The 25,390-nt window shown below is 36.3% G+C and overlaps 1 protein-coding gene across 5 annotated transcripts in view; it reads right to left on the bottom strand.

Annotated features, from left to right (window-relative positions):
• Window positions 1-25,390, bottom strand: part of LOC145683384 (hemolymph lipopolysaccharide-binding protein-like) — a 262,057-nt gene that overhangs the window by 110,973 nt on the left and 125,694 nt on the right. The window lies entirely within an intron of this gene.

The following is a 25,390-nucleotide window of genomic DNA, read 5'->3' as shown; positions in this document are numbered from 1 at the left end:
TGTTTGCCGGCCCCCCTAAAATGTTTACGGTAGACTTCCAAATGAACTATAATATGATTGGATCGGGCCCCCGCTAACTTCGGACGGCGCCCCTACATTTTTGAGCTGGCTACCGGCCTGGTTTGCGCTCACTTGGGGTCGTGATCACTTACCCCAATTGGGCTGGCGTTTTCGACCACTTCGATCAATTGTTCTCGCAATCACTCGCGCTCGCGATCACTTTGGCTCGCACTTACCTCTCTCGATGGGGTTCGTACTTACTCGGACTTGCACTTAGACCAGCGGGTCAAGATAAGAATTAGGTTGAGAATCACTGCACAGCTTGTTTCTAATTGTTATGGATATCCTTATGAGAGATGCGTCAGGAACAACTGAGAAGCGTTTTTTTAATACTCAATAAAGCACACGTTTTAAGAAACGGAGGTATATATGGGATATGTATGCTTTTCATGCCCCCCAATGGAGCTGCGAAATCAGAATTGGTTAATCTGAATATGCGCCATGTGTATAACATATTAAATCATGAGCTTTTATCAGAACTCAATGGAGTGCTTGCACAGCGTTTTCTCAAACCTTGATACAGCACATAGCGGAAACACCGTGGCGACAAAAATGTCTCGCTTTACGTCTACGCCTGTGTCTTTCGGAGTTATCTTTGGAGTCAGTCGCGAAGATGTCGAAAGACTGTCAACGGAGTAGGTTCGGAGAGAGCACGGGAGTCAGTTGGGGACAATCTTTGAAGTTTACTATAGAAGATCGCAGAGAGCAATTTAGTAAACGAGCCGAAGAATCAGTAATTCGGTGAGTTACGGGCAGAACATCGGACGATCATCAAGAGCATATCAAGAAACCCAACAAAAAATCGTACAGCAGGTACCGTGACATCAGAATTCACCCCTACTTTCCCTCACCCCTCACCTACACGCGCGCTCTCTCTCTTCAAATATCTTGAAATCCTCAGTTTTACTTCTCTTAAAATCAGACGGGTGTCGTCTGGTTCCAGGACCCATTCTACCCATGAGAAACTTGTCAAGAGATTCACATTGACAACACAGCTTTCTCTGAAAATCCTTTTCAAATTAAGCACGTGTAAAATGGCGGAGATGCTGGTTTTTCTTAGTAATTGTTCCTATATTCCCCCTCCGTAAAATGCTCGAGATGCTGGCCTTTTGTCAGTATTTTTTCCATATTCCCCTTCCAAAAATGGTGATGCTCATTTCTTTCGTTTTCAAACACCGTAAATTGGTAGTGTTCCCCGTCTTTTCTCCGTATTTTTTTCTCTTCTCCATCCATATTTTTTCCTAATCATTTTCACCACCTCTTCCGCTCTGCCTCCCTCTCTGTACGAAACTATTCAGAACCTATTACTTTACCTTTTCATTTGCAATATTTTTTTCTCTTCAATCCTTTGTAGCGTGGTGGAAAAGCCCCAAATAGCTATTGTACTGATAGTCATCATTTTATCTCTCGTCCTCCCTCTCAGTTTTAAGTGTGATTTAGACTTAAGTACTGATATCAGTACGCTCTGCATTTCGTTAAACTAGTGCCCATTTTAGTTCATTTTTGTGTATATAATGCGACGTCTTGTTGATGAATTTTTAGTACCCGGTGATAACTTCTTAAATTTCAGTCACACGATTTACTTCGATCCCGCGGCATGTTCGTCCCCTTTATCGACTAAGTTTACCAGAAACTATTTAGACCAGCTTGGGAAAAATTTAGAATTCTCTGAGGTCTTATCGGATATTACACCCGATTCCATTGAAGTTAGGCTTCAGAAGCACGTTTTTGACATTACGTCAGGAGGTGATAACCAACCGTTGCCTATTTTTAACACCATAGTTAAACCGGAACCTTTCTAAGCTAGTTTATGGGAAGACGTTTAACGTTTTGTACGAAAAAAACGAGCCTATAATTGACATTAGTGGCTGGGATGGGATAAGACGGAAGCCAGTACTTGGGAATCCACTTAGGGGTTCAGCCGAATCATGGTTTACATCTATGGAAAGAAAGCCAGATTTTACTCAGATGTCTTATGAGCAATTTAAGCAGGCATTGCTAACAACGTTTAAGGATAATTTTGTTCCTGAGTTTACAGAGTCCCAAATGCGAGGACGGGAACTGGGTGATGTTGAGTCAGTCGTTGGCTATGTGTATGCAGAACAGGATCTCAATCTGAGAGCAGATCCTGACGCGACTGAGAAAAAGCAGATACCACTTATGGTAGAAGGGTCTCTGTCTGACCGTTTCAATTTCCTCCCAAAGAATATAATACGGTAGCTGCCTTATTGAGTGATTTAGTAGTGGAAGAACAGACTTGGCTATTACTCAAGAGGAAAGAGTTGGAAAAATTCTTTTAAAAGAATTGTGCTGCCGTGCACTCGTTAGTGCTTTCGTCAAGACAAGTTGACAGTCAGATATGTAGGAGTGAAGAGTCAGCAGTTCTAAGTCCACTTTACAGGCCAGATAAATTTGTGGGGCCAGCCACAGCAGAAAAATAGCAGACTAGGGCAATTAGCGATCAAGTGAATGACTTGCAACGGCAAATAGCAAAAATGACTCTACAGATATTCGCGTTAACGTCAAATAATAAACATCAAGGTACCGATCAACCACACAAATTGGAAAAGTCAGCAAAATAGGTCAGGGTATTAAACTAAGAACTGGCAATCCTCAAAACATTAGGAACAATAACAACATCAATAATAGAAGCATTTTAGGTTGTTCCAAGCAATCTTCTTCACAGTTTCAGGGTTTGACTCCTAGTAAAGATCCTATTGTTTGTTATAAATGAAACATGCCTAACCATATTGCACAGTACTGTAGAAGAGCCTTGCTGCGAAAGAACGTGCTGCGAAAAAAAGTTGCAATTGGCCGTGGACAACGTTATAACATCTATTGCGTTCTCCAACATCCCTACAGTAGTTTTTGGTTTTCATAAGGAAGATGCATGTCGCGTATCTTTACAAACAGTAAGTCTTTTCCTGGAAGAACATCTGCTTTTGAAAAGTTTCCATAATTATTATTTTTTGGTTCCTGTAACAACTTAGATGTAACCCATTAGACTGTACACAAAGTTAATTCAATGCAACAAAAGACTAATAAAAATAAATAAATAATTCATCATGACGAAATCAAAATAAAATCCTACAGTAATAAAAAAAATAATAATAGCAACAAGTTCGGATTCAGTCAAATTACTTTTTTACCAGTCCATGCTCACTATCGAGTTTTGAAATTAAATCCTGCATTTTTAAGTAGCCAATGATGTGTCTGAACTATCATGCTGTCTGAATTTGTCAAGATTATCTCTGTCTGAACTTGTCCCAGGATAATAACTATTATTACCAACAATTACGTTTCTTTAATGAAAGGTTTTGTACAATAATAACAAAGATGAAATTCCTGTAGAAATGATTTCTATACTCCTCCATTACAGGAGAAGTCCATTAATACTAGAACGGCGGTTTTTTTATACTCCCTAGAACGTCGGGAGTGGGTCAAAAATGATCCATTACATTTTTAATAAATATTTGTATTCTAAACCACTAACATTTATTGCATAATAAAACGCGACTTTCATTAAATACAACAAAAAAATCTTCTTTGAACTCTAGCTTAATATTTATTGATCAATGTGTTTTTTTGTGAACAATACAAATTTAAGAAACATCCTATTTTCTATGAATATAATATTATTAGAATGATACTATTGAATGTATTATATACAATGTCAGTTTATTATATAGTAATGTTATATATCATTCTAATTCCTACATAGTTATTATTCTTAGATAGTTTGTTCAAGCGTGAGACCTAACTGAACTTAACTAACCTAATCTACACACATCTAAACTTGCTGTCTTACACAGAATAAAGTCTTACACTCCTCTACAAGGAGAAGGGTCATACAAAATAATTTTTCACAAATAAAAACGTGAGGTATTACACAAAAAATATTTACTAATATGTTTGTAATACACATCTATGCATTTCTATAACTTTCCTCTCCCTATTTAGCATGTGTGGAAACACAAAACCTAAAATAGCATACACAGGCATAAACTTGCAGTAATTCAAACCAGAAAAAGTCAGTATCTAGTGATTGTTTTATAAATAAGATATGCTAGGTTCTAATCATGAAAGCTCTGACATGAAAAGAATGGTAAACTACCTGTTCTTTCGAACAACTCCGTTAGAGATTCTACTTCTTTGGTTGAAATATAATTTATCGAAACATACGAGAAAGTAAGTTGTCTCCCATTTAGACCTCTAAACTTTTTGGTTTCGGTAGCTTCGAAATTTCTGGTTACTCCAAAGGCTAGTAGTCTAAGAATTCTTTGCAGCGCCGGAAATTGAACTCGGGATCCCTCAATCTGTGCTCAGCCACATTCACCACTAGACCAGCGGGTCGGTAATATAGTGGCGATCACAGTGAAAATTTCGGCTTTCTTCTCCCAACCCGTCTGGTATATAGGAACCTTGTCCCAACCCGTCTGGTCAGCGTGGGGGCAGTAGACCAAGTCCTCCCTCCGGGGAGAAGGCCTCATCCAATACTGGATCGAATGTGGCTGTAATTTATTTATTATTATTATTTATTTGTGCTATAAACGTCTTCTCACGAAAGATTTCAACATAGTAATATCAAAAATAAAAAAAACTAGCTATATATTTTCACAATAACATGCAAATTGTTTGCAATTTTTTTGTTAAAATGATTGAAATGATTAAAATTATGAATATTTTGTTACGATGTAAGACATATACATTGTGTTTAATAATAATAATAATAATAATAATAATAATAATAATAATAATAATAATAATAATAATAATAATAATAATAATAATAATAATAATAATAATAATAGTCTTACCTATTTTACGACGCTTATTTGCAGAAGCATGGTTTTCTATGTTTATCTCTTCCTCTTTCAATATTTCATCCGAATCATCATATTCGTTGTTATAACGGCAGGTACTCTTCATCTGTAGAAATATCAACGCATTCAGCGTCAGACTCGGCCTCACTTATATCATTCAAATTTGCAAGTATTTCATCCAGTGTCATCGGTTTCTTGCTCATAATGAGTGTTTGAAATAGCACATCAGTCCGAAAATAATGAGATTCTCCTAATCAACAGACTTTCTAAAGTATTACTAACTCCAACTAAACTGACAAAATTGCTGAGAAGCTGGTCTTGAACACGAGGTGGAATGGGAGAGTGTTATGAGAAATAACGGTCGCAAGATAAAGACGCTAGTGTTGCTGCAATGCAACAAAATATCACTAAAAAAAGAGTTGGGTCAAAATTGACCCACGCCGCCGTTCTAGTATAATTGTTTGTTATTTCGAAAGGCAAAGTGTGGATAAGAGTGATACTTAGTACAAATATTTCTTCAAAAGAACTAGTAAAAGTCACAAAAATTCGAGCCGATTCCTAAGAAAATAGAAAAGTTGTAAAAACGTAAAGTTCGAAATGGGTCAAAAATGACCCAGCCGCCGTTCTAGTGTTAAGATTGACAACCCAAATCTCTTTACTGTAGTTCAGGTTGTATAATTGACAGACACTCTTCCTAGTTAGATAGGAATAAGGAAAAAACACATATAAACAATACCGCGGAAGGAGAAAAACAGTGCATGCAAACAGCACGTGGACAAAAGCAGCGCATGGAAAATCCCAGCAAGGACAAAAACGGCGCACATAAATATTGATTGGAAAAACAGCGCTTGCAATTACCGTGGAAAAAAGCTAATAAATGAAATGCGCGCAACCACAAAAACAGCGCATGAGCGAAAACGGCCCGTGCACAAAAACCATATATGAACATTTTGCACTAAACTCGCTCGCGATCAAGGTCAATCCTATCAACTGGCTTCGTGCTCACTCGGGCGCGCAATCACTTACCTCAATAAGACTCGCGCTTCTAACCACTTCCCTCGACCGTTCTCACAATCACACGCACTCGCGAGCACTTGCTCTCGCGCTCACCTCTTTGAGTTCGGCTCCTACCTACTCGGGCTCGAATTCACACGAGCTTGCTATAACTATTCTAACTTGGCTCGCGTTCATTTCCATCAACTTTTGTCGAGCTCGCGATCACGTCTCTCAACTGGGCTGGCGATCTCTTCCACAAACTGGGCTCACGTTCACACTAGCTTATACTCAATTCTCTCGAATGGGCTCGCGCTCACAAATCGTAAGTGGGCTCGCATTCACACGGACTCGTAGTCACTTCCAGAAACTGGGTTCGAGCTCAAACGAACTAGTACTGAATTCTCTCAAATCCTAATCCTAAGTGAGTTCGCGTTGAATCGGACTTGCGCTCATTTCTCTCAACTGACCTTGTGATTACTGATGTTCGCGATCACTTCTCACAACTGAGCTCGCGCTCACTCGGTCTCGCATTCACTTCTCTCGACTATGCTCACGCTCAGTCGGACTCGCTCTTGTTTATTTTATTTAGGCTCGTGCTCAATAATTCAGCCGAGAGAGGATGAGTGCGAGTGCCGTACTGACGGGCGTCGGGCTCGCTAGTTTAGAAACTTACAATAAAATCAGCGGATGCATGGCCCACCGTGTACATCTTTTACCAAAGCAAACATTAAGGCAATAGTTGTGAGACTAATCTAGCAAAGCACTCTAGCTTTTGAATTTGAACCCGACTCTTGGCTGTATCAAACTGACTTGAAGTATTTCAAACTTAACTACAGATTCCATCTTAGTGCTGATTTCTATCAGTCAATAATATATTAGAAATTAACGGTTCCCAAGTGTAACACTCCGATTTTGATGAAATTTGGCAAATATATACTAAATAGTAGATTTTCTCCCGAAAAACGGTTTTATGAGGCATAAGCCCCCACCAAAAGTTTTGGAACTTGATGTTCGAAAGGCAAAAAGAAGTCTACCAATGTGAACGAAATCGTGCACAGTTATTTTAGACATAAATGAGGGAATACGGGTTTCGAATTGTCCTGAAAAAATGGTTAGATGGGGTACGGACATCTCCAAACCTTTGGTCAAGAAATATCAAAAGTACTAATAACAGTATGTTTCATGTTTCTAAAGGACATAAACAATTGCAACGAAACTTTGTGTAGGGAGAATACGCAAAATAAACGAATACAAATTTCTCTATATTTTCTGAGGAAAAACGGATTTAATGGGGATAAGCCCCACCTAAAATTATGAAAGTTGGCGACCGAAAGGCAATATGTGCTTCTTTCTAGGTCTAGGAGAACTACATCCACCATGGTCCGAAAAAAGAAACCTGGAGCAGTAGAAAATCCAGAAAGGAATCTTCAATTAAAAATTAGCCGGATCATTGAAAAATAAATATATGAGTTTGATTCGTAGTATGCGTCCAAACAGAAGGGAACTTTCCAAAATGTGCATGAATCAGAAAGAAAAGGATATCTTAACTAGAAACATATATGAAGATAAATCAGGAAACATACTCTCAGTACACAAGTGTAAGCAAGAGAAAAGTATTGCTGTCTTGAGTTCAGTGCACACAAGTTGAAAAAATGTATTCAAATGTAAATTCACTTTCATGTAAAAATATGTTTTAAATAAATATAATTATTTTGGTGTATTATACACAAGGTCTGCTATAAAGAAAAGTAGACCAGACAATGACTACAGGGTAAGTAGTGTGATCACTTGACTGGTGATAAAAGGATTTCATCCGTAGAATATACGTATTATTCCTGTATTTTAAATGTTCATGTCATTGTCTTGAGAGATAACTTTACGACATTAATATGTATTTAATATATTGGCGGGGTTTAGTTGCTCACACTGTACTATATCACGAAAACAACTTACATGAAACGTAAGGTATTCAACTGAACAAATTAAATTAATGTTAAAATAACACAAATATAAAGAACAAAGTTATATCATTTCTTGAAATTAAATAACCGTAAACATGACGGCTCAGTTCCTCTAGGGAGGTTAAAATTTTGATTCTTCTAGTGCTAGGGCACGAAATGGAGATTTACCACACAAAGGATGAACGCACATCTCTGTTTATAGAATTACATTGAACACGACCTCCTCAATGATCGCGAAAAGGCAAAAATCACGTTGGTTGTATAAAGATATAATTTATACACGCGGCTTATAACTAAAACGCTTATAACCGAATATCAATCATTGGTGCTCAGAAAGTGGCCGCCAGTGCAACAAGGCGGTTTTTCGTAATATTGTGTATCGTAATTAGATGAAAATCTACACATCTATACGTTCTGCTTACTATCAAAATGCACTGTTATATATATTTTTAAATCTTATACTTACATATAATGCTGACAAAATAAATTGAACTTATCTTTGAGCTGAATGCTACGTAAAACGAACTAAATCATAAATAATAGTACAAGAATTAGAAAAGCTGTTCAACAGTTTCTGTATCAAAATGTAATTTTATGGGGAAATTCACTGCAAACGTTTGGAAAAATGAACTGGAAAGTGAAAACGGTGATAGCCTGGAAACCTTAATGCTTTAATAGGTTGTCTCTGGACTACAATGATTATTGTTCTGCGCCAGTTCGGAAACTGTAACCTAATAGCTCAGATCTAACGATTATTAACGGTACTCCGCAAAATTTTAAAGTTAAGGTATATTCCCCTGACTACTAAATGGCGTAATCCCTGAAACTTTAAGATTATGAGCTCCGTCGTACAATTTTGTAACAATTCATGAAATTTGTGATGTAATTACTCAATTTCCCCCCCACCCAAACAAGGCTTCGAGTTAGGAAATACTTTATGTATGGGTTTGATTCTTTTGTATACACGACTCCAAAAGTGCATTCCCACCTACTATTCTTCCTTTCCTGCAATAGTAGGCAACCCGAAAAGTTTGGAGGTAGAGTTGGTTGCAAATTCCAAAGACCTTGGAATACCTCAATTTTGTAACAAATATATCAAAGTGGCAAACTACAAATAACAGAGTAAAACAAATTGTTAAGATTGACAAATTTATTTTCGTGGCGGAGTCAAGCGACATCAAAATTTATAAAATAATCTTACTTAAAATTTCAAACATGTTGAATGGCTAGAAACAGATATCAGAGGAAAGCATTTCTCTCCTGCCCCCTAAAAAAGAATCTCATAGAAACAGTTACATAATGTAAAGGTTTAATATAAATTTTCAACTAAAATTTTTCATGGTGACAACCGAAAGGGAAAAACAACTGAACCGAAGTAAATGAAATTATGCACAAATATTGGAAATGCAAAATGAGGGACTACGGCTTTTATATTTTCCTTAAAAAAGCGGGTGGGTGGGGCACGGACACCTCCAAACATTTGATCATGAAATATCAAAATTCCTATTAACAGTATGTCAGATGTGTGTAAAGGACGTGAAAAATTGCAACATAGCTTTGCGTATGGGCAATACGCAAAAATAATCGAATACTGGTTATTTATTTTCTGCAGAAAACGTTTCAGGACGCAAAGAGAGGCAAAATAAAAATGAACCCAAATGAAAAAATGGTGGACAGATATTGTACAAGTAAAATGAGGGAATACGGGATTCGTATTTGTTTAAAAAAATGGCTGGGTTGAACACGGATGACTCCAAACTTTTGATCATGAAATATCAACTCTGCTAGTAACAGTATGTCAGATGTGTGTAAAGGACATGAAGAATTGCAACGTAATTTTGTGTATGGACAATACGCGAAATATAAACGAATACTCGTTTTTTATGTTCTGCCGAAAACGGCTTTAGTGGGCAAAAGCTCCTTCCCAAAATTTTGAATATTGGCGATCGAAAGGCTAGAAGAAGTGAACCGACGTGAATGAAATTGTTCACAGATATTGCAGACGTATAATGAGGATACAAGTTACGTATTTTCCTGGAGAAAATGGTTGGGTAGGGCATCGACCCCTCCAAACCATTGTTCGCGAAGAATCAAAAGTGCTAGTAACAGTATGTCAGATCTGTGTAAAGGACATGAAGAGTTGCAACGAAACTCTGTATGGACAATACGTAAAAATAAACGAATGCGGGCTTTTTGTTTTCTGCGAAAAACGGTTTTAGGGGGAAAAGAACCCAAACAAAATTTTCAAAGTTGACGCCCGAAAGGTAAGAAGATGTGAACCGAAGTGAATGAAATTTTGCACAGATATTGTAGATATAAAATGATGGAAAACGGGTTTCGTATTTTTCTGAAAAAGAGGGTCTCATGGGGCACGGACCCCTGCAAACCTTCGATCACGAAATATCAAAAGTGCTAGTAACAGTATGTCAGATATATGTAAATTACATGAAGAATTGCAACGGACCTTTGTTTATAAGCAATAGGCAAAAAATAAACGAAGAATTTTTTTTAATTTTCGGGGAAAACGGTTTATGTGGGCAAGAACAACGTCCGGAATTTTGAATTTTGACCCACAAGGCAAGAAGAAGTAGACCGAAGTGAATGAAATGTGCACAATTATTGTGGAGTTAAGATAAGCGATTACGTGTTTTGTATTTACCTAATATAAAAATAATGGTCAGTGGACCGAGACTTTGAGTGGCGGGATGTGTGGACCGAAGCGAATGAAATTGTATGTAGAAACTGTATATTTTAAATATATTCTTTCGTGTTTCACAAGTCTTGTCTCAATTCGACTTTTTTCTAATTTGGCAGATTGACTACAAGCACACACAGTCTAGCATATTTTATAGTATATCAAGTATTTCAGGGGGCACATTTAACCCTTACAAAGTGTTTGCGGTTAGATAAGAGCACGTGTCGATTTATGTCCAGTTAGCTGTTGATCTGCCAAATTTGAAGCAAAACGGACAGGGACACTTGTGGAACACGAAATGACTTATTTTTCATTGGGACTATATAATATCTACATTCATTTGTATTGTTTAGGTCCACTCCTTTCTACGATATTACGGTAATATTTACTTTTTTCTGATGAGGCCTAGGCCTCAACATTGTTTTTCCACAAATAATAAAACACATTTAATTTATTGTTTTGCAAATTGTACCTATACGAAGTTTCGTTGCACCTCTCCATATTCTTTACGAACTTTAGACGTAAGCTTATTTACACTTTGATATTTGGTAATCAAAAGTTTTAAAGGTCCGTAACTCACTCAATCATTATTTTCAGGAAAATACGAAACCAAATTATATCATACCTATAACATCTGTGCACTATGTCATTCAATTCGGTGCATTTCTTCTTGCCTTTTGGGCCTCAAGTTTCCAAATTTTTCGGTGGGGGCTTTTGTCCCCTAAAACCGTTTTTGTGCAGAAAACAAGAAACATATTCGTTTATTTTTTGTGTATTGTCCCTACACAATGTGTTGTTGGAATTCTTCATGTCCTTCAAACACTTGTGACATACTGTTATTAGCACTTTTGATATTTCAAGATCAAAGTTTTGGATGGGTCTGTGTCTCACCTAGATTTTTTTCTCAAGGAAATAACAAACCCGTATTCCCCACGGTAGCGACGGAGAAAAATTCACCTCTAGAGGGATAAACGCCTGAGGTCTTTCTAATTTGGCAAATCAGAGCTCCTTTAATCGTGTATATCCGTAGGTAACAGATTTGGATTAGATAATATGAACATGCAATTTTATTGCAAAGCAACGCGTGTCTGTTTACATTATTTCATAGTTCTCCCACGTTAACTTTCTAATGATCGGCCACAATTCCGAGTTAAGAGGACTGAATACCGCTGCCATTTCTAAAATATTCCCCATTGATTTATATGGGAAACTATTCAAATTTTGGAGTTGAAACGAGACGGAAATTCAAGATTATGTTTGTATCGATTTCTCCTGTGTAATTATTAGATTGTCTGCACCTTAGTTAAATTAATTTATTCGTTTCACTTAGACGAGCCAACGCTGGGGAGGTGAAGGGGGAGATATACGTAAAAAATAAAATAAAAATTACTGCCTTTGTGACTTCATCACTCTTGAAGCAGCAGACCAATCTAAATCAAATTTTCCATATAAATGAGTTTAGGCCAGGGATTGCTTGAGGTTATTCACTTTGACGATACAACGTAGAAATTTAGGAATGATCAAAAATGACCGATATTAATGTTGAATACATAGTTTTCGGGCCCGATGAGACAAAAACAGACACTTCTAATGATGTTTCAATACAAGTTCAGCCCTAATAGTGTGCTGGGGAGGGAACAATGGAGGAGAGGGGACAAACATTTAAAATTATCGAAACTGAGTAATATTCATGTCACATAAATGGTTTTAGGAGTAGCTGAGATTAACAGTGACAATTCTGATGAAACAACATGGGAAGGGGGAGCCATATATAATAATAATAGAAAATCACCAATATTAGTGTCCAATACATAGTTTTCGGCATCATTTTGATGAACTGTGATATTTTCGATCCGGTTTAAATGCTAAATCAGCTCCACCACTTGCGGCAAGGGGAGAAAGTCATATAAAAATGATCGATAGTGGAAACTATCAGTGTCGAATTTATAGTTTTCTGGGTCGCTTAGATGCAGATTCACAGAAGGCCACAGGAATTATAATAGAAAGTTATCTTTATTATTCATATCATTTATTATTATTATTATTATTTATATTATTATTATTATTATTATTATTATTATTATCATTATTGTTATTGTTATTGTTATTATTATTATCACATATTTTCGTTAGTCCTCACAGCAATTCATACTTAGCAGCAGGGTAAAAGTGCGTGGGAATGCGGGGTACCCTGCCCCCACCTACAAAAAACTGTGTACGGCGTCCCCCAAGATCCTAAGCTATTACAATGGGCAAAGGTAGGCATGAAGGACGACGTGACGTCATGCCACTAAATGACGTCAGATTTTCAGATTTCACCCCATCTCGCCTAATCCCACCTAAAGATGGGAAGGAGGGAAAACCCAATAAACCCTTTTGGGTTTTTAAGATTTTTTCCCGGTTTTTTCCCAGCCCGTTTTTTCTTCAAAAAATTTGGGTTTTTCTGAGAAATCTTAACCAATTTTTCCCCTTATGCTTTCTCCTTTTGTACTTTTTGTTGTTTTGAACCCCTATACACTGTGTTGTTTAATAACTATATGCTTATTGTTATTGAATCAATTATCTAGTAAACTTTAATGTGAAGTAATTCTCGTTTAATTTACCTGTATGTGTAAACTAGTCAGATAGGCTATATGTATCTGATCTGGTAACCCTGCATCATATGGTCAGGTAACACTAATATGCTTTTGTTTCTGGTTTTCAGAGGAAAAGTAGACTAGATGTTTCAATTTAGTGAGAAACATTGCAAGGTCAAAAAGTTTTGTCTGGAAAGCTTTTAATCAAAGGACTGACAAGTGTGTTGATTGTAAATATTGTTGGAAACATTATAGTTTCCCAGATGTGGACAAAATGGGCCGCCACATTGACAATTGCTATAAGGGTCCAGTGCGTAAGTCAAAAGTAGCATATCAGCAAGTTCAAATCTCCATAGCTCGTTGAGAAATATGCAGTTCTTCACGCGTTCGAAAACGACTACAACGAACAAAATCCCGACGAGTGAAGAAACAACAGACACATTACCATAACCATCATGTAGTGGCAGTAGCAGTGGCAGGACAAATATCTCGAATTGGATTACCGATAATAACACTGTTCAACAAATGTTGATAGAAAGTATGCAAATTCTTTGAAATTGCGATTTTTACATTCATTTAAGCATAATATGAAAGGAAATGATAACAGAAGAATTTTCTTTGCTCAGGTTGAGAAAAAAACACCCTTTTACAACAGTAGTTGTATATATACAAATGTATTAATATTTATAAAACATTTAAGCAAAATCCTTGTAAAAACCTACATTTCACTTTTTTATTAATTTCCCTGTGATGTGATAAGCTGGGGACTTAAGAAGTACCCTAACCTATAGCTTTCTATACCCCTGAACTTCCTTTTTGAAAATTGCGCAAATACCAGTTTCACAGCGATACAGAAAATAAAGTAACTGTGGTCAAGTTAAACATTAACAATTCCGTAATAAAAATCAGTATTAACATCAAAACATGAAAAATCAGCTTTCTCCTCACCTTGGAGAATTTCATCGAACTTATGATCTTTGAATAGTTGCCTAATCTGTGGCCCTATGAAAACACCATCTTTAACTTTGGCATCACTTAATCGAGGGAATTGTCCTCTTAGGTACTTATATGCCTCATGCTCTTGGTTCATGCTCTTAACAAAACTTTTCATAAGACCTAATTTAATATGGAGAGGGGGAAGCAAAATTCGGTTACGATCTACCAGTGGTTCATGCTGCACATTTTTTACTCACGGCTGAAGAGTTTCTCTGGTACTCGAATCACTTTTGCCGTAATGAGATCCACGATCTCTACTGTCCCATTCACATATAAAGCAACAATACTTTGTATACCCTAACTGCATACCTAGCAACAGTGCTATTACTTTAAGGTCCACACAAATGAGCCACTGAAAATCGTAATATTTAATGACTTGAAGTAAACGTTTCAAGTTTTCATAAGATTTCTTCATATGAACGGCGTAATCTACAGGAATTGAAGGAAGTTCATTTCCAATATGTAAAAGCACTGCCTTTAAACTCAACTTGGACGAATCTATAAAGAGCCTCCACTCCGTAGGTTCGTAATTAATTTTAAGTGCCCTCATGAGACCATTTACATCTGTACATTCCACAAGTGTGTCTTCCATAGTAAAAAATGTAGTGAACATCTTCTCCCTATTCCGATACACTGAAATATTTTTTCCTGCAATAAATTGGATTGCTTTGAGCGTGACGCTAAAATTTTGGCTTTGCTTTTCGAGAGGTCCAAGTCTCTGATTAGATCACTTAGTTCCTCTTGAGTAAGTCTATCTGGTTCACATGGAGGTTCTTCTACAACAAACGTAGGGTCCTTCGAAGTACTTGATAAGAAGCTTAAACTTCTTGATCATCATCAGAAAAAAGATCGTATTCTTTAGGTGGGTCAGGAAGAGGTAGTCCTTCTCCATGTGGAACAGGGCGCATTGCAGAAGGAATGTTAGGATGGATCAAGGCCCGCTTCTTCTTCGTGGAAATTCCCTTCTTGACGGAAGGAACCATACAAAAATAACAGTCTCTGATGTGGTCGCTTGGCTCCCTCCAAATCATGGGCACTGCAAAAGGCATTGAGCGCCCCTTCCCATTAATCCAATTTCTTAAGTTGCTGGCACAAGTGTTACACACATTGTGGGGTTCCCATGATTTATCTTGGTCTCCAATTTTACAACCAAATTAATATTGATAGGCTTTTCTTATTAGTGGTGTTATAGTCTGCTTTTGTGAGGAAAATGTCACTTCCCCACACACGTAGCAGAAGCTATCAGCACTGTTTACACAATTTCGCGGCATTTTTGTTTATTTAAATCCTCAAAATGTCACTTGAAATAGTTCCGGCAACTATTTGAAAATATACATTCGAAATACCAGTATTTTTGCGTACTTGTAGTTGTATTTTTATGTCCTGCACTACACAAACGTCACACCCAAAACGCTGATAACTGCACTAAACCTGTCTTTTCTAACAATAGCAGAACACTACTGAGATACACAATGAAACCAAGCGTTCATATAGTTTCTCCAGTGTTGCCGGATCAGTGTAACATTTTACCCCAAACGAAGCCAATATATTTATTTTTAAAGCGTTATTATTAGACATGCCTGTAAAACGAAAAGTAGAGCTAATATTCGAAAATAACTTTCAAATTCGTGATCAGCACCACAAAATCAATAAGAATTAGCTGATTTTGATCAATTTACATTTCCGTTGTTGAACAGTGTAACCCGTAAGAGCAAACAGTTATACCTGCTTCACATTTGTGGGTGGGAAACGAAGCAAATTATTCACTACCTGGAACTTGAAATTTTTGTTTTATTGTTATGGAACAAAGGTCATTCTTTATAAGTATATGAAGATATAAATACGTGACCTGAGGATGACTCTTGTATAAATGCTATCAATATTTCATCAAGTATAGAGGTTTTGCTTTGTTATTTAATATTCATGAAGTTATGAGTTCTTTTAATGCCTGATTGTTATATTTTTATTTTTGTCTTACAGGTGCCGAAATGTATCTGAAAGTTCTGAAAGTTCTGAAACAGACACAGATACATAGAGCTTAGATCTACATCTTTCTGACAAATCAGACGGCATTTCTCATAAAAGTGAAGACGAGGACCCTGTAGACTGGTTGTTGGGAAATGTAAAACTACACATTAGAAGAGAAGAAGAGAAGTATTGGAAAAGTGATAGACTTCAACTATGTATTTCTCTTTATTTATATAAAGTTAGAAAAAAGTTATAAGCTTAAGAAACAAATTGCTAGATACTAGTGTTTGATTTAATACAGTATGTAGAACTCCTTAATCTGAATACAAAACCATTTCTTTTATCAGGTATGGTGGTTGAGAAGCTTAGAAATAATTGAACTTTTCCTGCTAGATACTAGTGTTTGATTTAATACAGTATGTAGAACTCCTTAATCTGAATACAAAACCATTTCTTTTATCAGGTATGGTGGTTGAGAAGCTTAGAAATAATTGAACTTTTCCTTTTTTAAGTATGTATGCCGAAAAGTCAGTATTGGTAAATATGGAGAATGCTCAAAGAACACTTACGTACGGAGAAAACCATGTTTCCAGATATATCCAAGTGCTGGAAGTACAATTAAATTGAATAAATTGTATAATGAAAAGAAAACTTGGAATAAAATTGGAAATAGCGAAGCAAATGTACTTAAATATGCAAAAAACCGAATATTTTCCCAAATTGGAAAAAAAAACGGGAAAAAAAAGAAATATTTTCCCGGGTTTTTGCCCATCACTCATACCGCCTAACATAACGATTTATCAGACACTTATATGTCCAAGATAAAAATGTCCACCATATTAGGTTAGATGGGAGTTCCCATGTCACCTAATCCCATCTCGCCTAAAATGACTGTAGGATGCAAGGAGGGAATTTCTGTACTAAGAGGGAATTTCTATACTAGCATTTAACCAGATATTTTAATCAATATTGGCAATCTTTTTCAACTACAATATAAATATATTGCATAATAAGTATTATACAAGAAGAAAGCATAGAGAGAATGCGATTTAGTGAATTTAGTTCATTTTTTTTGGAAGTACTGGAAATTGATTGGCAAACAGAAGATAATCAGACACAGGATAGAAATATAGAGCGTGTTTCAAAGCAACGCCGACAACGTTTCGGAGCTGATTCCTGACACCATGATAAGACAACTGGGTGCACAAATGCTTCCTTTTGGCGATATGACAAGCCAAAAACTTGTCGGAAAAATGCCCAAAATAGCCGTACGTCGAGAACAAAATGTCGGATCGAAGTCGGGGGAAAGGAAATGTATATTATTTTTAGTCATAGCTTCCATTAATGAACAACTCGATATAGTACAGGGGGAGCAAAAAGGTAACCCAAAGAAACTTAAGAATTATTGTGATATTTTATGAAACGTTGACTGAGGCAAGTTAAGTACAACGAAATACTATAAAACAACTAACAGAAATCTTAGAACACGGTCAAAGATACAAGAACATCGTTGAAACTATAAAACAAAGGGAAGATGCACATATTTGATTGATCTACTTTGTCTCAGTATAGAATTGGCTATCGAGGAAGAACTGAATTATATGAAGTCCATAAAATTTAAATCTTATGCCTTCTAGGCTAATGAAGACAGAGAGATCATGCATGGCTATGGTGTAGCGTGTGCGACTTTCGCATGGGAGACCTGGCTCCGATTCTCACGGTTTATCCGTAGCACCATATCTCATGTGCTTTTGCTACCGAAGGGATTCTAAACTGTAATCCGATCCAATAATAGAGAGAGGTAATAGATGGAAGCTAATTTTTGAGAAATAATTCATGAAATGAGAACGTAGGAGAAAACAGTATAATCACGAGAAATCTCACGGGTACGATGGTAACCACTAAAAACTATTATAGTTTTGGATCGGACGATGTCTATCCTGCACCTGAAGTAAACACTATCACTAAGTCATCCTGACCCTATTTTGGAGGAAAGACTATGATTCTGACAGTTCAATCGTAATATTAATATTGGGTGTGATAAACCAAGATACAAGAAGTACAAACGGTCAGAATGTAGGATTCGTGGAGTTTTCTTCGTGCGAAAATTGTAAGTACGTTTTTCTATGTCAGTTATTCTTAACTGGATGACCGCATCTATTAGGAATTGGAGAGGACACAGCGACTCAGTGATAAAAAGCTTGCCTCTGGTACGTGGGGCCTCTGGTTCGGTCCTCAGCCAAGAAACTTTGTGGTGGACACCATCGTATTGTATGTGGGTTTTCTCGGGATACTCCAATTTCCTTCCACATTCTCAGTCCATCATATCATTCATCAACATTCACTTGCCTTAATCATTCTTTCCCTTAGCCTAAAGAGCATAATCATGGTTCGTTAAAATGAAATACTTCATTTTATTTTACAGAGGTCATTTACAGTTTGTCGGTGGGTTACCGTGAAGATAGGTAGTATTATTTAATAGGTAGTTTTTAGTAGGTATTATTATTGATACTATTATTTGCATGGTAGAAGCAGAGTATTGGGCTCATAATTTTCGAAGGACTGAGATCTACAATTGTACGTTGATTGTAAGAAATGGTATAGGTACGAACTAAATTCGACTTGTGAGTTTTTGAGCATTATTAGTCGTATTATGGAGAAGAAATAGCTCGCATAACTACAAACCAAGAAAACTAACAGTGAAACCTGATATTCGACAGTGAAATATAATAATATACAAATTGGATATCAAATTTCGAAGTCAGTTTTCTTGGCTTTGGATACGTTCAACTTACATCTGTTTTCGTGATAGTCCAAACTTTCATCAAACGAGTATCAGTCTCCTTGATTTTCATAATATCTATGAAGATAATCCTAAATCTAACAAATAAGTACAGATAACGATCACTAAAAATCATAATTGACTTTTGAGTACATGCTGACCATAACTAATATAACACATCACTAACTTTCCATTTACAAAATTATCACAGATTTCAATGCCGGAAATTTTCAAAATGACGGATTTCAAAATGGCGCCGGAGGTTCGTGATCTAATCTGCTTATTCTTCTTTTCTCAATATGTAGAACAACCAGCGTTTGCATTGTAAATCTTTCACTATTTTCACGATTCAACAGTTTATTTGATTTATTTCAATAAGTTAGCATAGCCTTCCTCCCATCAATTTTACCCCCTCCGTTTCTTATGACGTTCAGCCCTTATAATTTTGTACATATACAATCTCCACATCCTCTATCAGTCGCAGTACCACGTCTCATCCCGCTACTCGATTCATGCATTTGGATCCTTTACTTGTAAGACAATTTCTTATTGATTGTGGGTCAGGGAAAATAAATCTACAAGTAACACTTCCCAAGGGTAACACTCCGATTTTGATAAAATTTGGCACGTAGATACTACAAAAAAATAAACGAATACGTGTACTTTTATTTTCTGCTGTAAAACTGTTTTAGGGTTCCAACCTCCTCCAACCAAAATTTTGAAAGTTGCCGCACAAAAGGCAAAAACTAGTTTCCCAAAGTGAATGAAGTTGTCCACAGATATTGTAGACGTAAACCGACAGAATAGGTGTTTCGTATTTTCCTAAAAAAAGCGGTTCGGTGGGGCCCGGATTCCTCAAAACCTTTGATCATGAAATATCAAAAGTGCTAATAATAGTATGCCAGAAGTGCCTAAAGAACATGAAGAGTTGCAACGAAATTTTATGTAGTGACAATATTTTTAAAAAATGCGATTTTTTAATTTTCTGCGGAAAAATGGTTTATGGGCAAAAGCCCTCATCCAAAATTTTTAAAATTTACGCCCAAGGCCAAAAAACAATTAGACCGAAGTGAATGAATTTGTGCACAAATTTTGTGGAGCTAAGATGAAGGAATACGTGGTTTGTATTTTCCTGATTGCTTTTCTCTCAAATGCAGTTTCTTATACACATCACATTGTCCACAATGATTCATATCCACTTGAGGAACTACCTCTTGATTCAAATTCACTAAATAGTTTATTTCTATTTCGCGTTGAAAACAGTTTGCAAATCATCGTCTGCAGAATCGCACGCTTCACATCTAATTTTAATGCATCTGCTGGCATTTACAACCAAACATTAGAAGCCCTTATATTTTCAATTCCATAAATTGGAGACACAGTACCACACTTTATAAAGGCATAACAAATAGCAATACATTAAGGATACCATCTGAAACATTTTTGCTGAAAATGCTCACTAACAAAATTTTTCTTTCCTTGCCACTGCCAAACTCAAACCAGAGATCCGATAAACCTTATGACTGTTAGTGCAAAAGAGGAGCGACGGAAATAACCACTACATCGGAGTTGATTGTAACAAGGAGGATATTCTTGTAACCTAGCTGAACACAGTTCTATCATCCAACATATGTCTACTATCAACCTCTTCATAATTGAATGGGGCAATACTTTCAGTCTTGAATGTTCTAGCGGAAGAAGCATCTCGATCTTCTGATTTGTTAGAATGTTTTTTTTTCCTGTTTCAAATCTGGAAATTGCTTTGCCAAGAAGAAGAAAAAGGTTTGATTTGTTGTCGTTATTAAGGAGACATTTATTTACATCTTTGTAAAAAGTGTTTATATGTATCAGAAACATTTTCTGTTAACTAGCTATTTGTGATCCGTTTTTTGATCTAATACTATCTTTCAAGTACCGTAAATAATGCTAGTCTTTCAAACGTCTGAAGTAGATCTTTTGCTGCTCGTAGAATAATCTTCCCTATGAATTCTTCAAATATCCTCGATGTACAAGAATGCCACCAATGTTCAAATACTGTTACGTCTGCAACACCAGCTGTACAATCAGTCAGGCAATCACGATTACTTTCAACAAATCCAGATTTATTGCAATTAAAATGTCAAATTTATTGAACGGATGCACTCACTAATTAACAGTCATTATTTCGCTGATTATCTAGGTTTGTAAACTTATTTACGGTTTTCCCCGTTCCCTTACAGAGGAATCCAACGAAATTTTTAAAATTTCAAATCCTTCTTCCCCTGTCTTCTTTTGGGGCACTCGAGGGGATAATATGTATACCAGATGTTCGCTAGCTTCTTCACAAAAATGAAGGCCACAATTATCCTTATATCATAAATGGATGTGTAGTTATGTAGTCCGAAAAGTATGTTTTAATACCGAGTCTTTGAGAGCAAAAGACTATTTCACATGCACCCCCTTCTGCTCGGAGTGGAGGCTCGAGTTGTGTCTGACGGATGTTGACCAAAAACATATGATTAATATATTGTACAAAATTTCATGCTGATATCCAAATATAAACTAACTCTCAAATATTTTTAACTAACACAATGCATTAGTAATGGTAGTTAATGCATGAACAAGATTAAAGTCAAGCACTAAATATTTGTGCATCGCAAACCTCACTTGGAATTCCCAGATATGATCCCTTTACAGAGTGACCACAGTCCTTAAGTTGTATTTAAGAAAATTAGTGACAATCCAAAAGCCATGGTAGATATTTTTCATGAAAAAGTAACAAATATGAAAATCTTTAGCACTAGAAACATCACAGTGGTCATTTTGAACCGTCTTGACGATTAATTTGTTATAATTTCTAAAGTTATGAAAATGTGGGCACGAGGTTTCTTGACTTTTTATCACTCTACAAATACTCTAACTTAATCACATTTTGACACTTAAGAATATTTATATATGTTGCATATTTTACATTTTACGTAGAAGCCTCACAGGGGTCATTTTGACCCTAATGCCTACAACGCTGATTTTTGACAATTGCAAAGATTATGGCACTCAATATTTTTGACATACTAATTAGTATCACGTTTGCGACTGATATAATTTACTACATGTTTGTTCTAACTGGTTGTTGTTAGTGTTGTGCATGATGAGTGCTGAAAAAAAAACTTTCGTCGGAAAAAATACTACAAGAACTATAAACTATTGATGGAATCGACTCGGGTGCTGACTATAATGATAAAAGTGACGATGAATAGATTGGTGATGTCAGAATTGATAAATTATCAGATGATGAAAGTGTTTCTGCGAGTAATTAAGAATTTAGTGACAATGGAAGCATGGGAAATAAGACAGATGCTAAAAATTTTGAATTATCCAGATAAAAGACAGTTTGGGTCGAACAAACCTGTGCAAGTGTTCACGGAAGGGTTAAACATCATAATGTGTTACGTAAAATTCCAGGTCCAACCCCATATGCTCTTCGGCATGTCAACGACACAGTTTCTAGTTCTTTCAAACTAATAATAGATGAAACTGTTATGTGACATATAAAGAACTGTACGGAAGTCGAAGCTCAAAGAGTTTTGAAGGACCCAACTTGGTCAGCTTCACTTCAAGAGTTAGATGCCTTCATAGGATTGTTATATTTCGCGGCGCTTTAGGAATGAAGGGGATTAGGATGAAGAGTTTTTGGTCAAAGCAATAGGGACCGCGAGTTTTCAGTGATACAGTGTCAATAAGAAGATTTAGAGAAATCACTCCGTTTGTGAGATTTGATATGAAAAGTACTAGGATAGAAAAGTATCAATCTGACAAGTTTTGTATGATTTCCACGGTTTGGAAAGTTTTTATTGAAAACTCTCTAAAGTGCTACAATCCAGAACCTTATTGTGCGGTTGATGAACAACTGTTTTCAATGAAGAGGCGATGCAAATTCACACAGTTCATGGGCAACAAACCAGACAAATATGGCGTAAAATTCTGGATGCTAGTAGAAGTACATGAAATACAAAATAAATGACTTCCCATATTTAGGAAAGGATGATGAACGACCAGCAAACACACAGTTTGGTGAATTTTGATGTATAGAAGCTTGTGAGACCTTTCACAGAGTAAGGATTGAATTTCACATGTGACAACTTATTCACATCCCTATGCCTCCTCGTGATCTCAAGAAAAATATCAGTTTGGTAGGAACTATCCGTGACAACAGGAAAGAAGTTCCAGATTCAGTTGAAAAAAGTCGAGGGGAATTACCTATACAGTACAACTGTACTGAAAACTGAAGATGGTATCACGCTCACGGCATGTCATTGTAAGAACAAGAATGTCCTTCTTTTGAGTAGCCTTGACTCTCGTGTTGACATCGATATCAACCAAAGAAGAAAAAGCCTGAAACAATGTTATATTACAATAAGCAAAAAATTGGATATAATCGACCAGATGGCACGCAAGGACTCCGTGAAAGCTGCGAGTAGAAGATGGCTAGTACAAATTTTCTATAAAATCCTTGATTTGGCAGCTATAAACGCTTTCGTCCTCTACAAGCTGGTAACAGGGAAAATATCACTTGCTATCAATTTATTTTGGCATTAGGAGAGAAACTGCGTTCGGAAGTGAAGACACTAAATGAGGACTTTAATCGTCCCAAAGAGTGTACCTGGATCGCTTCAACCAACAAAGCGGAAGAGATGTCAAGTTGCTGAGTACTATAGAAAAAAGACACACAATGAATGTTTCCACTGTAAGAGGCACGTCTGTTGATCCTGTACAAAGATCATCAAAAGGTCCGTTCTATGTACAAAATGCGATCAGTAGGCATGTAGATGTGAACGTTATAAAACATGCCTACTTGTAAAGAAGTTCGTGTTGTAATTCATTTGTTATTATATTTTAATTACTATTGTGTATGATATTTGAAAGAAAACTAATAAAATGTACAGTAACAATAAGTAGTGTTAATTATATTTGCTATATTATGTAACTTCAATTTAAATAGCTTTATAGATTAAAAAAAATATATTAAAATTATTCACTAAAAAATAACAAATGTAAAATAAATAAAGAAAATAATATGTGAATTTATAATTAATAAAAACCCAACAATTAAACCAAAAGTATACAAAAAATAAAGATTAGTACTGTTTAATGAGTATATTTTTAAGTAGGGGTCAAAATGACCCCTTCGATGCTTCTGGTATAAGCATAATTATGATGCTCCTGGTGTTAATATACAAATGAAAGGTTAGTTCATATGTAAATATTACATGTAAGAAGATCGATGAACACTCACACTGCCATATACATATAGCACGAGAAAAAGACGAAAACACTTTTGCTTTTTCACGAGTGCTTTACCCTCATTTTCAACAGTACACAATACTAAAGGACAGGAACACGTACTTGTGAAGTATAGAATCCCTCGAAGTATTCTTCCAAATAATTCATCACACACCATCAACACAGTGGAGGACGCCGAATACACGTGGCCTCAACATGGGCGAAACTTTTGGTCTAACATGTCACTGCTTTGTCAGTGTCTTCATATCGAATAGCGTGTTCAACACAACTGCTCTTTCAGTTTTAGTATGAGATCATGATTGCAAGGTGATAAGTCTGGCAAATGTACTAGATGCTTCAATACTTCCCATACTCAGCTCGCGAACGAATTCCGCACACACACTGAGGTATGTGCTTTCGTCATCATGGATTACTAATACATCGTTAAGATATTCAGGACACCTCTCACGAATAGCCTATTGTGGATGTCGTGCGGAAAGTCGCAGGAAGGTGCGACAATACTAGTGTAATAAGAGTTTGCCCATGTTGGACGAAATTGTTCAAAATCACGACTTCTCTAATGTAATTAAGTTATGATGACTTTTAACTGAAAGTAGAGCAATCGTGATGGGATTTCTGCCTCCTTGTTGGATCTGGATGACGAAATTTCGCTGATTGGCATTTCAGTTCTGCTTCATAGTCCTTGTCCCAACATTCATCTACGGTGACGATTCTCGCAAGTATATTGTCGCCCTACTCAGTGCAATTTTACTGTTTCCATTTAATGTTTTATTTTTAAGTTCAATTCTTTCACACTCACCTTCATTGGTAATGCCGTGTTCTGCCATGAAGGTGATGATCATGAAACTAGAAAAATCGAATTATTACTAAAATTAAATGAAACGGGAGAATTTCAAGACCTCGTAATCATACTATTTTCGGTTGCCAGTAAGCTTACTCTCCTTGAGCCTAATCGGCATAAGCGTGGGACGTAAAACACAAAGGTTTTCACTAAACTTGCGCGCCACGAATTGAAAATAAGTACAAGATCACGATGCGCAGAGATAAATGCTCGAATGCTGAGCTTGTGAAGTTATCTTGTTTCTTCAAACATAAGAATTCGTTACTTGTTTTAAAATGTTCGAAATTTCACATTCCAATGTAGTGATTTACATGGAACTATGAATGCTTATAGGCTAATAGATCTTAGAGAATCCTTTCCATTATACATAGTACACGAATGGACCTCAAATTCCTTTGTGTTCGATGTGTTG

Source organism: Thermobia domestica, chromosome 4, assembly GCF_964235325.1.
Source record: "Thermobia domestica chromosome 4, izTheDome1.hap1.1, whole genome shotgun sequence".
In the NCBI taxonomy this organism is placed as follows: domain Eukaryota; kingdom Metazoa; phylum Arthropoda; class Insecta; order Zygentoma; family Lepismatidae; genus Thermobia; species Thermobia domestica.
The sequence above is the reverse complement of the archived record's forward strand: the minus strand, read 5'-3'. Positions and strand labels throughout refer to the sequence as shown.